At 43.1% G+C, this 14,370-nt stretch overlaps 1 long non-coding RNA gene across 1 annotated transcript; it reads left to right on the plus strand.

Annotated features, from left to right (window-relative positions):
- Positions 1–207: 207 nt before the first annotated feature.
- LOC128563629 (uncharacterized) lies at positions 208–6,981 on the plus strand. The gene is made up of 3 exons (XR_008373843.1): positions 208–589; positions 3,034–3,094; positions 3,606–6,981. It is a non-coding gene; the product is annotated as an uncharacterized LOC128563629 (long non-coding RNA).
- Positions 6,982–14,370: the final 7,389 nt, after the last annotated feature.

The following is a 14,370-nucleotide window of genomic DNA, read 5'->3' on the forward strand; positions in this document are numbered from 1 at the left end:
AAAGCATAGAAATGGACAGTTTTCCCTGGGTCTTTGGGTCTTCATTATGAAAACCCTTGTGTCCCGTAAAACTTTGATAAGGTAAATATGCTATGCTTTTCTCCTGTTAACCTATCTTTGTCCCAGAAGCACTGATGTGATCCTCGGAATGGGTGAAGGAAAGGGATCACACCTTTCTACCCCTGTGGTGTACACTGAAGGGGGGTCTCTGGACCCCTGGGGCTGAGGGATGGCTGGAACCCTCTATGCCCACAGTGTCCACTCTGCCCTCTGGCCATGGGGAATGTCCTTCAGCTCCTTGACCCTCATCCCTAGGGACCCCACACAGCTCTGATGGGTGCCTGGCACCTTCCCACATCACCTCACCATCTTGCTGGCTGACTCTTATTTACCCTTCAGGTCTTAGCAGAGCATCATGCTGCCAACTTTCCTGACTGTGGCCTGGAGTAAGAAATGCGTTTCACATCAAGCCCAGAACACAGCAGAACAGGGATACCTGCTATACAGTGCAGGACAGGATGGGAGCGGAGTGAAAAAAAGGAGTTGAGGGGAAAGGAAAATAGAACAGTGTTGTCTAGACTTTAATTCAGTAAGTATTTATCCGTCTGCTTGGTACCAGGAGTACAGGGCTGAGCAATGTACAATTATACTTTAAATATTGCCAACTCTTCACTGAGTTCCTATTACTTACATTTTAACTGTTTCTTGATCTCGGGGATCACTGGATGCTGACAGTGATCACCTCTAGTGATTACCTCTAGTGGGGAGGTAAAAAACTATTTATAAGCATATCTTTGATTTCTGGTCCACAGAATGGTGGTGGTGAGGGAGGAGTTGGATCTTCGTTTTTAATAACCATCACCCTCTCTCAGGTTTTAGCTGCCAAGTTCATCCCTTCTCAGTCCTATGATGTTCCACTTAGCGTGGTTGACTTGTCGTTTGTACGGGAGTTTTGCTGTCCATTCCCTGTTTTTCTGGGAGCACTGGCCCCAACCCACCTTCCTGTAGCTCAGTCAGCAAATTGGTGATTTACACGTGACGTAGCTATGCTTAGTCTCAAGATTCATTCAGCTTAATTTATCAGACCTTGTACTGTAACTGCTAATTGAACTTTCTTAAAATGTCTGTTCCTTGTCATTTTATCCCTTATCATTAATTTTTTTAAATTCCATTTTTTTCTTTGATTTATAAATTTATTTCATTTATTTATATTTTTCAACTTGTATTTCTGAATGGAGGTTTTTCTAGGTTGCCAACCCAAGGAGACTACCTCTTTGAGATTTGACCAACATTTAGGTTTTCTTGCCATAATTAAATTTAAAAATGTATCATTTCATAGATTTTTTTGAGGGGGGCGGTGCCTGTGGCTCAGTGGGCAGGGCACCAGCCTCATATACTGAGGGTGGTGGGTTCAAACCCGGCCCTGGTCAAACTGCAACAAAAAATAGCCGGGCATTGTGGCGGGTGCCTGTAGTCCCAGCTACTTGGGAGACTGAGGCAAGAGAATCACCTAAGCCCAAGAGTCGGAGGTTGCTGTGAACTGTGACAGCACTCTACATCTGCCTTGAAGAGAAGCAGGAGCCTCACTGGAATTCTTAAAATGTTTTGTAATAATCTAGTTAGAATGATATTGGATTTTTCCCTCATGTTTATAATTTAGATTTTTCCCCTTTATTTTATTGTGCCTGATTATATCTGCTATATAATGCTATTTAATTTCTCAGCCCTTCTTTGAGTTTTGAACCAGCATAAACTTAACTACTGTACAATTATTATTCATCTTCCCAACCTATGTTAAACTGTGCCTGCCCTGTGGGCTTCTTCCTACTCTGGAGGCAGAATCAGGCATCTGTGAGCTGAGCTTTGGACTTTCTCTCATGTAACTACTCACAGGCCTTCCGGGCTTCCTCAGTGGGAAGTGGGGCCTGTCCTCCACCAACATGCACACAGTGGGCATGTCTCCAAACATAGGAGGGGGTTAAAAATGCCTGGCCCCTGTTGCTCAGCTACCGAAGTGTGATACCCCTCACAGTTAAGCAAGTCCTCAAGATACACATAACTTAGTACCTTTAGCATAGGAGAGTGAGGGGCAGCTGTGGGATCTGTGGTCTTTCTTTTCCACTCCTGACTTCTATTTCTGGGAGTAGGAAATGTGTCAGCGGAGTGTACACCCTGTTGTTTTAAGGGAAAGACCTGCAAGTGGCATGCATCACTTCTGCTCACAGGCTCCTGGGAGAAATTTAGTCACAGGGGCATTTACCCGCAAGGAAGATTGCGAAGTGTAGTCTTTGCTTGAGCAACTGTGTACTTAGCTGAACCCAGTCATGAACCAAAGGGGAGAATGGATAAGGCGAGAACTGGAGGCACAGGTAACAAGAACCATTCCCAGGTGTAACCAAAACCTGAAGTCCAGGGTGAAAACTGGGAGGTAGATGAGCTCTTCACATACCTGCTGCTTTCCCTGCCACTTGGCCTAGTGTGTCTTAAAGGCCTTGGGTGACTTCTGAGGCTGCTGGAGGGAGGATTATTTTCAGGAGTCTGCAAGGGCCAGCGAACATGTTTCCCACCAAGATTGTTTGAGGATTTAAATTCTTCAGCTTATCTTAGGCTTTCTGGCGCACTAGATTTGAGTTGGGCTGGTCTCCCTCTGTCTGCAGTGACCTTATTTTCAGAGCAACAGAAAAGGACACACCCGCTGACACCTGGTTTGACAATGGAACAGGATCCCTAAACATTTCTGGATATTTTAGCAAGTGTGATCACCCTGCCAGTGCGCATATGATACTAACACATCTGACTCCTGTGATAGTCCACTGAAGGGGGCCTTTGGGACGAAACTTCTTCCCCAACAGAGCTGTTATTCACATAGTTCTGCACCCCTTCTTGGCAAGCCACTCTTGTGCAAAAACACAGTGGCATGAAAAATAGAAACAAAATTGTTACATAAAATAGATTGATTTCCAATTAAGAATAAAGGGATGGTTTTGCAAGCAAACCTCCACAATACTTATTAAACCATGCTGTCTAAAACAGGACAAGATTAAAAACATTCAGCAGTAGATAGAAGAGAAGAGACCCAGACAATTAATGGAAGGTAAGTTCTTATCACTGGACTATCCATGAGACAGTTTTCAAAGTGGTAATTATAGTAATCGCATCGTTTTCCTCCACCTTTCCCAGCAGAGAAATCCAGAAAATTATAGTAATCGCATCGTTTTCCTCCACCTTTCCCAGCAGAGAAATCCAGATTCCTTAGGCTGACATTCAGGACTTTCAAAGTTAAGGTTCTAATCTCATTTATGAACATAAATGCAAAAATACTAAATAAAATATTTTTAAATGGTGCATTATGACCAAGTAGGGTTAACTTCAGGGTTGCAAAAGTGGTTCAACATTAGGAATGTACTAATGTAATTCGACACATTAATAGATTAAAGGAGGAAAGCCATTTGAGTCTCTCAGTAGATGCTGGAAAAGCTTTTGATCAAATTCAACACCATTGCTATCAAAAACTCTTAGTAAAGGAAAGAGAGGGCGGCAGCTACTTGGAATACACAGCAAACACGGCATATAATGGCGTTAAAGTAGAATTCCCACCGAAACAGGAGGAAGACGGCATTGCCTCCAGCTGCTGCTGCCATTTGCTGGAGTCCCTGAACCGTCTCAGTAAACCAAGAAAGTAAGCTCAAGAAGGTAGTATAAAGATTGAAAAGAAGGAATTAACTGCTACTATTTGTAAACAGTATCGTTACCCAGAGAATGCAATAAAATAAAATGAGGGATGGGACATTGTGATTCACACATATAATCTTAGCACTTTGGGAGGCTGAGGCAGGAGAATGGTTTGAGGCTGGGAGTTAGAGACCAGACTGGGCAACCTAGTGAGACCCTGTCTCTACAATTTTAAAAATCAGCCGGATGTGGTGGCATGCACCTGTAGTCCCACCTACTTGGGAGGCTAAGGTGGGAAAGCCACTGTGGGTCCTGGAGTTTGAGGCTACAAAGAGCTATGAGCTATGATGATGCCACTGCACTCCAGCCTGGGCAGCAGAGCAAGACCCTGTCTCTAAAGAAAAAATTAAAAAGGAGGGAAATGATTAGACTAATAAGACAGATACCAAATCAATGTATCAGAAGGCCACACAAAAAATACTAAAATACTTAGGCATAAATGTTATCAGAAATATGAGAGATCTATGAGAATAAAATCACAAAAGTTTATTGAAGGACATAAAAGAAGATCAACAAATAGAAAGACGTTCTAGCTGCTAAATGAGAAAATTTGCTTTTTTTCTTCAAAATTAAATTATAAATTCAATCCTAATTAAAATTTTAATTGAATTTTTTTGGTAGCTCTTGATAAATTGATTTTAAAGTTCATTTGCATGGACTATTTTGAAAGGGCACATGAAAAACTGATAACAGCACTTGCCTCTTGAGGGAGAATTGAATTATAGAACATAACAGAGGGAGACTTAGTCACTATTTACCCTATTGTCTTTTGTATTTGGTATTGTGTGTGTATTCCTTCGATAGCAAACTAAAATTAAAATACTGGGCTTAAGGGGGCAAATCTATTTTTAAAAACCAAGTTGTTAAAAAAATACAGCATGATGATATCGAATAGGAAAATATAATCAAGCTATAATCCAAGGCTTCATTATTGATACAGAAATAGTTGAACACATCAACGGACAAAACAGAGAGTTTAAAAACAACCATGCAGGCCAGGTATGGTGGAGCATGCCTGTAATCCTAGCACACGCTCTGAGGCTGAGGTGGGTGGATCACCTGAGTTCAGGAGTTCAAGACCAGCCTAAACAAGAGCAAGACCCCATTTCTACTAAAAATAGGAAAATTGAGGCAAGAGGATCGCTTGAGCCCAAGAACTTGAGGTTGCTGTGAGCTATGACGCCATGGCACTCTATCCAGGGCCACAGAGAGAGACTCTATCTCGGAAAAAAGTGGTGGTCACTAGAGGCCGGAGGAGGAGGAGATGGGGAGTTAGTGTTTAATGGGTAGAGTTTTAGTTTGGAAAAATGGAGATGGACAATGGTGATGGTTGCACAACAATGTGAATGTACTTAAGAATTTTATATTATTATGTTAATAATTGCTCTTGTGTCTTTTCTTACTCTTAAAAGCAAAACCATGTTATGTGTATCATTTATAATTCCAGGCTGTTGGAGGATTACAACACATCCAGGATGTTGAATGCGGCCTTCCGTGTAGTTTCTTTGTTTTTCAGCCTTTCGGAGTGATTGTAAACAGGACGTGGGTGGTGAATGCCCAGCTTTCACAGGACATAGGCTCAACTATAGGACCTCGTGTGTGCAGTTCTGTAAATGGGAAAGCTTGGCTGTCTTTGCTTAGAGACCTGTGGTTTGAAGTCTTGCTTTTTTGAAGGTGAGGATGGAGTGGATAAGGGTTTAAATGGTTGTGGTTTTGAGCAGTGTGTGGGTTGGCTCCACAGAGAAGCCAGGTGGCCAGGGCTGGGCAGGTGTGAGGAGGGCGTGGAACTATAGCGGTGGGCAGCCGTGTCAGGTCAGCCCCTTCTCCGGGTTGTTGGGGGGCATTGGTAGGTGGGATAGAGGAGGGGAAAACAGCAGGTGTTTCCCATGACTGCCTTTTTGTGTCACTTCTTTGTGTCATCACCTTTCCTAGTTATTCAGTTTTTCCACAAGACACTGAGTTTCTTTGTCAAGGTCTTCAGGAATGAATGAAGAGCAGAAACTGGGTATCTTCATGCCAATCTTGACCTTTCTCCTGGAGTGGTACTCAGTCCACCTCCTAGCCCTGGCTTCCTTCTCTCCACTAAGTGTCAACTTCCCCGTCGCCTACCTCTAGGGCCCTGATCCCTTTCCTTCCAGGCCAGCCCACAGACAGGGGCCTCATCCACCCCAGTATCCCTCCTGCCTCTCTGGCCACATGTGTCCCAGGGTGGAAGGAGGATTTCCTTAATGCTTCAAATCTCTGTGACTCTGAGAGCTTTACGGTGGAGCGGGGAGATAACAAAATGAGTTAAAAAAATAATTGCTCCGGTGTCTTTTCTTCCACTAACTGACATTTTCAACTCTCAGCAGGGAGTTGAACTGAACCCAAAGTAGGAAACTGATATTTTAATTTGAATTGAAACTGAACTCAAATAACAATATTGTTCTCTCTTTGAAGCTTGAACTGGATCTGACCTGGACAAAATCCAGAAAATTTTGTACTGTATTCCTTCTCTCCAAAAACAACTCACAGGACCAGGCGAGATCTTTCTGAATTCTAAACCTGATTCATGTTTTGTTTTTTTTTTCAACTGAGTAGAGTAATATGTTAAATAACTTAAAAAAAAAACTTTTTATTACCATGCATGATAGAAGCAGGACCTCTTAAATACAGATTATATCTTTGCCATTGAAAGAACAAAATGAGTTGTAAACTTCATGGGTCTTTTTATCAGAAAAATTTTTAAAAACTGACATAAATTTTATATGAGGTTCGATACTATATTTTCATTTCTGTGTTCCTTTTTTAAGTGAATTCAAAGAACTACATCAAAGAATTTTTAAAAACTCGGTGAATATTGTATTTCCACATTTTGCTGCTAGGTCTTTAAGGAATTTCAGCATAAGAAGATAAAGTGGTAGGAAATGTAGACTCCATGAGTGTTGTGGTTTGAATGTGTCCCTGAAGTTCATGTGCTAAAAACTTAATGCCCAATGCAACAGCGTTGAGAGGTGGGACCTGAGATGATTGGGTTGTGAGGTCTCAGCCGTTGTGAGTGGATCAATCCCATTATGGCAGGAGTGGGTTCCTGATAAAAAGATGAGTTCAGCCTCCTTTCCTCTCTCTCTCTTTCTCTCACTCTCACTCTTTTTCCTTCCACTTTCTGCCATGGGATGACACAGCATGAAGGCCCTCAGCAGATGCTGGCACCAAGCTCTTGGACTTACCATCCTCCAGAACTGTGAACCAAATAAACTTCTGTTGCTTATAAATTACCCAGGCTGTGGGATTCTGTTGTAGCAACACAGACTAATGTGTGCATCAACAGCATTATCCCCTCAATACCTGTCACAACATCTAGAACATAGCTGGAGTGTAGTACCTATTTGTTGAGTGAGTGGAGGAACCCCGTTGCCTTCTTCTTGAGGACATAGATGTATATTTGCATTATATACCTTTGGTCTTGACTTTAAGTATTTTCTCTGCTCAATACTTTCGGTTTTTAGTTAAGTCTGTGGTTCTCTCTCTTTCTCTGTCTCTCTTTCTCTCAGCACTCTAACCACTTTTCCCTTTCCCTGTGAATATCTACATTCTTCATTGTCTTTCTGAGTTGTTAATCATCTCAATAATTTTTTATGTCTCTGTGTGTGATTATTCTGAATTTGGTCTTTCATATAATCTTATCTTTCTTGAATAACTTTATTAGAAGATTTTATTTTATTTTATTGTATAAAGTTGTATATTTTTAAAAATATACACAAGAATAGGCTCGACACCTGTAGCACAATGGTTACAGTGCCAGCAACATACACCCAGGGTGGTGGGTTTGAACCTGGCCTGGGCCAGCTAAATAACAATGACAACTGCAGCAAAAACTAGCCAGGAGTTGTGGTGGGCACCTATAGTCCCAGTATTACTTGGGAGACTGAGGCAAGAGAATTACTTAAGCCCAAGTGTTTGATGTTGCTGTGAGCTGTGATGCCACAGCACTCTACCGAGGGTGACAAAATGAGACTGTCTCAAAAAAAAAAAAAAAAAAAGGAATAAAGGGGAACTACATGTGATCTAAGAAATTTCTTTCTTTTTTCTTTAGAGATCTAAATACAGGCTAGTTCTTACGCTTTGATTCAAATTTCAACATGGTAAAAATTTGTTACATTAATTTCTTTCACGTTCTCCCATTCTGTATGGTTAGCACCACTGTCTTTCTTCCAGCATAGCTAGTTGGGGACATGCCCCTTAATTGTACAGAGGCAACTCTAAATAGCAGTGAGCAGGAAGGGAATTAACCGAGTAACTGACCCCAAAACTCCCCTATGCCCTCAGCCTTCAATTGGCACTTTTTCTTTTGTACTAAGTCATGTACACATACATCATGAATACGTTTATGCATACGTGGGGTACAATGTGTTGATTTTTTAATACAGTCTGACATGCTTATATCACAATCGGCACTTTTTGACTTTGTCTCCCATTTCTTACCTCCTGCAGCACTCTCTCTATTTCTGTTTTAATATTTCCAATCTCAATCCTGATGACCAGTGCTTGGGCTGGTGCCCACCACACCTGTACATCCCTTGCAGGGCAGCCATGTCTCTGTCTGTTTCCCACTGGGATGTTACCCCCACCCACTGCGTGCAGGCTGGGTGGGGCCGTCGGTCAAAGTTCCGACCCCTGACTAAAGGTGAGTACATGATTCAAACGAAACAATGGGAATCTTGCCCTATGGAAATGAGATCTTGAGCGATGTGACCCCAGGACATTAAATGGAAAAACAGTTTTACCCTGAAGGGCAGGGCTGCCCATTAGTCCCTGCTCCCTGAATTTCTGGAGCTGCTTGGGTTCCTGTCCTTGCTTAACCCTTCCGCTGTGATTCTGTGGGCTACTCTGTAGGCTTTCAACAAACTTCTTTTTGTCTTCAGTCATCCGGCGTACATTTCTGTTGTTTCAACCAACGAGCCTAAATGATGCAGTGTTTGCAATTATTTGAGACCCGCCTCTCTTTCCTTTGCTGCTTTAACCGAGAGCTGCTGCCTGGAACGGTGCCATGAAGATCAGGGTGCATCTGGAAGCCTTGGCCACCAGATTCTTTGTCTCTCAAGTCTACTTACCAGACCTTCCTTCTAAGCCCCTTTCTAGATACCCGAGCACCCATCCTCGCTTCTCCTGATGACATTTTAAAAAGATGTAGAACCATCCTGTTTACATTGAGATCTTCTATGACTTTGGGGTGACAGACTGCATTTCACTGCCACGTGGAGAACAACCGAGACTCTACCACTCTTTGTTTACTTAAACAGAAACCAGCTAAACCAGAATAAAGTCAGCCTACCGGAATCCCTACTCCCACCCCGCTTTCTACCTGGCCTCCCTCTGACAACAGGCAACCTTTGGGTGAAAACTGGGAGAAAGAAGACTCTCGATTGGATGACATTTTTAGCATAAAGCAAGTCTTTGTGAGGGAGCGTCAGGAGCTTTCAGTAGGAATGTCAGATGTCTTGTCCAAGCCAGCTCTTTGCCTTCCTCCCCTCCTCCCTCCCCGCTCTGCCAGTCTGGTTCTGCTTCTCTGGGCAGAGTGATGCATTCAGATGACCGACATTAGGACACACCTTCAGCAAATGGAGATTCCTCTCTGCAGGGCAGTGGCCCTGGAGGAGGTGCTCAGGGGCTCCCCAGGGGCCTCAGGTCAGGTCAGCACAGCCCTCCCTTCGGCTCTGAGCTGCACTAGCTGATGGGCTGGGTGACCTTACGCAGCACAGTGGTGTGCTTTGTTTTTAGTAGTCAGACAGCATCTGCGCTGGCAGTCCTGAAGCATCTCAGAGCAAACCACTCAGACAGTTTGATGTGATCTTCTGGAGGGCAGGTTCTGGGGCTTGTTCCTCTCTACCACGGTTGATGGAATAAATTAATGGTGACTGAAGTCTAGCAGAGTCCACACAGCTCCTTAATTTTAACCACGACCAGCACTAGGACGCTAGAGTTACCTAAGAAATGTAGGGGGAAAACAGGACTGTAAGGGCCTGGGAGGAAGAGTTTCTTAGTGAGTGGCTAAGAGAATGAACACGGGCTCTGGGGAGAAGGCTCCACTCTACCACTTAGCTATTAATTTAGGCAAATTGCTTCTGTTCCCTGAGCCTTGTCTGTAAAGTGGAGAAAACATCACTACCTGTCTCATAGTGAAAATTCTAAAATGCCCCCAGCATGGAGACAAGCACATAGTAAGTGCAGTAACTGTGAGCTGTTGTTTCCATTAGTGGACAGATCATTGGTAACTAGCCACCGGGGGAGCCACCTACATATGTTTGCACAGCCCTGGGAACTTTGGGGAAGCAAAGGCTGCAGAAAGGCCTCCTCTCTGGGGAGTCTGGAGTGGGGACCACAGCAGGGCCCCCCAACATCACAGAGTAGAACCAAGGAGAATCTGCCCTTTCTCACCAACACCACACTATGGCACGTGCCCTGTGAGTTAGAACTCACCGGAGGGAGAAGAGAGGAGAGGGCGGATCCTGCGGTTACAGAAGCTTGTGGGTGGGAAGTACCCATCCTCGCTAAGCCTGCACAAGTTTGTCCTGGCAGACGTGAAACAGAGATGCATGGGTATTTGACATGTGGAATGAAGCACCTGACCCCTCCCCCCCAGCCCTGCACCCCACACCTAGTCTCGCCACCATCTTTGGTGGTCTCCCTTCTCTCCTTGAGGAAAGAGTGAGAGTCTAGCCAGGAGAACAGTGGGGCACTACTGGAAAGAGGACCGAAGCTCTGGACTGCATCCTGCCGATGGCCTCTAAGCTGGAACTCGAGCAGGAGACCGTTGCAGCAGTGCCTGGCTGACTACCAAAGGCCTCAGAGCACAGGTGGGCTTGATAAGCAGAGAGGCCATTGGGGTGGGAGAGGAAAGGAGGAGATGGGTTCTGCAGATATACCTGAGTAAAAACTCACAGAGAGGGAAAGTTAGAGAGGTCTGGGACTGGGCCTGGATGACTGAGAGAAACAGGATAACAGAAATTGACATGTTAGGAAGAGCCATGGGTTGAGGGCGAAGGAACCAAAATAGACATTTAGTCAAGTTGAGCTAAGGGGCTTAGTCAAGTGTAAATGTCAGCTAATCCAGTGAAAATGCAGCTGTCGTCTAAAATAGTTGGTCTCAGACTTGTGGTCTCGGGACTCACTCTTTCACACTCTAAAAAATTATTGACTACCCACGGCCCAGTGCAGTGGCTCACGCCTGTAATCCTAGCGCTCGGGGAGGCTGAGGCAGGAGGATCCCCTGAGGTCAAGAGTTCAAGACCAGTCTAAGCAAGATTGAGACCTCGTCTCTACTAAAAATAGAAAAATTATCCAGATGTTGTGGCGAGTGCCTACAGTCCCAACTACTCAGAAGGCTGAGGCAGGAGGATCACTGGAACCTCGAGTCTGAGGTTGCTGTGAGCTAGACTGACACCATGACGCTCTAGCCTGGGCAACAGAGTGAGACTCTGTCTCAAAAAAGAAATAGATAAAAACTATTGAGTACACAAAGCACTTTTGATTAAGTAGGTTTTATTCATCCATGTTATTGTATTAGAAATTAACACTGGGACATAAAATATTTATTAAGCAAATTGCTTAAAAGAAACAATAACAATCCTATTTAACATAAATAACTACTGTATTTTTCTAGAAAAACAGATTAGTGATCATTTTTCACTTTTGCAAATCTCTTTGATGTCTGGCTTAACAGAGGACAGCTGGATTCTCAGATCTTCTTTTGCACTCAATTTGCTATGACTTATTCGGTTTAGTTGAAGTAAATGAAGAAAATCTAGTTTCATACAGATGGTAGTTGGAAAAGGGAAGACCTCATGTCCCCCTCCAGGGAAGTCCTGGGGCCATTCTCAGAGAGCTACTGGTCTAGAGAGAGGTCATGGACTTAGATAAATGTTTTGAAGTAATCTGCCTGGAGATGAGAAGTGATGACGCAGAGACTAAATGAGCTCTTGTTGGTAGAAAAGAGAGAAAAGGGCAGACAGCCAAGATCTGAGCTTTGGGTATACTTGTATAGTTGGTCTTCATTGTTCATAGATTCCATGTTTGAAATTTGCTTACTTGTTACAATTTATTTTTAAAATCAACCCTCATGGCACTTTTATGATTGGTCATTCAAAGATTAAAAAATTTGAGTTGCAACGATGTGCAACTAGGTACGCCTGCAGCTGAAGCTGTTGGTGGTAGTTTGGGTCTCCTATCTGCTGTGCGCAGGATGAATTTAAATGATGCATGTCATGAGTCACACAATGACATTTGGTCAACAACAGGCATATGCCATGATGGTCCCATAAGATTATAATACCACATTTCTACTGTTCCTTTTCTATGTTTAGACACACAAATGCTTGCCACTGGGTTACAATTGCCTCCATAATCCAGGACAGTGATATGTTATACAGTTTGCAGCCTGGGAGCAATAGGGGATACCATAGAGCCTGAGTGTGTGCTAGGCTCTACCATCTACGTTTGTGTGAGTGCACTCTGTGATGTTGGCACTACAACAAAATCACCTGCTGGTGCCTTTCTCAGAGTATAGCCCCTTCATGAGTGACACATGACTGTACACAATGAATTATCACAGGATGAAACCCAAATCTAGACATGAAATTCATTTATGTTTTATATACACTTTCTACATAACCTGAAGGTAACTTTATACAACATGTTAAATAATTTTATGCATAAAGCAAAGTTGTTTTGTTTTTTTGAGACAGGGTCTTGTTCTGTCACCTTTTTTGGGTAGAGTTCAGTGGCACGATCATAGCTCACTGCAACCTCAAATTCCGGACTCAAGTGATCCTCCTGCATCAGTCTCTTGTGTAGCCTGTAGTAATTTTTTCTTTTTCTTGTAGAGACCAGGGTGGGGGTGAAGATGTCTCATTTTTACTCAGATTAGTCTTGAACTCTTGATTTCAAGTGATCCTCCTGCCTCAGCACTTGAACCAAAATAAAATTTTGATTACATGTCAAGGAAATTTTTTGATTGCATTTTAAGGAAATTTTTCCACTTGTGACGTCATGTTTCAGATTTTGGAGCTTTTCAGATTAGAGATGCTCAACTTGTACATTAAATAAGATACCCTTTAAACAAAAACACAATAAACAAGGTTATGTATTGATCAATTGATGAAAATGTGACCAGAGCCTCCCAGAAACCTAAACTTACATTTCCCCTATGAGCTCAATTCCCGTATGAGTTCAAGTATTCCATAATTCAGGGTTTACAGCAATGTCACAGAACAAAATTACCTTGAATAATGGGGATCAACTATTCCTGGAGGTGGGAAGAGGAAGGGAAATCAGTAAATAAAGAGTCCAAGTAAAGTGGTTCCCAGTGAGACAATTTCCAATGAGGAACTAGTCAACTTGTCAGACACAGCAGAGAGAGCAAAGACAAAACGTTCAGCCTTTCCTGTCTCCACCACCACCTGGGGGAGGTCCCATCACTTCCTTGCCTAGACAGGTCTCTCCTGGACTTCTGCCCATCTCCATAAATACACACAGATGCGCGCGCGCGCGCCCACCCGCGCGAACACACACACATACACACACACACACACACACAGATAAAGCAAGCCCCGAGGCTTGTCCCTGTGGGGCATGCGTTCCTTCGCAGGCATGGAACGAGAGAGTAAGTCTGCTGTAATCCTGTAAAAAGTGGTGTGGGGGAGGAAAATATTGAAATAAAGTAGCAGATGGCAGAGATGAGCTTATTGAAAAAGGAATGTTCTGAGGTTTTTACATTTTCTAAATAAAGGAACTCTTCTTTCTCAGCAGTAGACAGAAGGGTTAAATTTTTTAGCAGAAGTGCTCTGGGACACAACACAAACGTTTTTTAGCCAGGAATAGTTAGAAAGGCTAACGTCATGTGATGAACTCCAGGTTGCATATGGCTGCAAGGAAAGGAAGTCAGAGTTCTCTTAATTTTTAAGGTAATCAGACGCAAGGTGCAAGGTGAGTTCTGCCTTTCTTGCCACTGTTGCACTAAGTGGGCATGGCATACTTCCACCACCTGGTGGCCGCGCACTTGAATTGCAAGGCCCGCTTATTTTAGAAAGCCAGGGAAAAATCTTTTGGCTGGATGGAGAAAACCAATGAAATGAAGTTATAGAAAACAATTGCTAATTTTTTAATCTATAAATAATACTTGATAATTCTAGATCAACCCATAGTTATCGCTCTCTTCTTTTCACTGTTTAGTGTGTTTTTTTTTTTTTTCACCAATACCTGGTAGACACTGAACTGATCTTGACTTGACCACAGATATTGAATACGAGTCAAACTCACTGCTCAATGGTAAGGAGGATCTAATAGCATCTTTTCCTTCTGGCTCCCAGAGACTTTTGACCCAGGCCTAAGAAGAAAGAATCTAAGGCTTTGCTAGCTTTCTCCAAAGATGGAATTTGGTTTTACTTCCTTGGAATTATCTGAAAAGCCAAGGAAGACTTTGAAGTAAATATATTCCTTCCTCTGAAGTCCCAAGAACCCTAAAATTCCCGCATTAGTAATTAATTCTATTTCCTTTCTGAGTATTTCCTTTGAAAAATGTTGACACCCCTGTGAGGGTTGAGCTGTTAAATCATTAACACTCTAGTGTGAATAACAGTCTTAGTCACTTTCTTTAGGTGG

This window comes from Nycticebus coucang, chromosome 13, assembly GCF_027406575.1.
Source record: "Nycticebus coucang isolate mNycCou1 chromosome 13, mNycCou1.pri, whole genome shotgun sequence".
Classification (NCBI taxonomy): domain Eukaryota; kingdom Metazoa; phylum Chordata; class Mammalia; order Primates; family Lorisidae; genus Nycticebus; species Nycticebus coucang.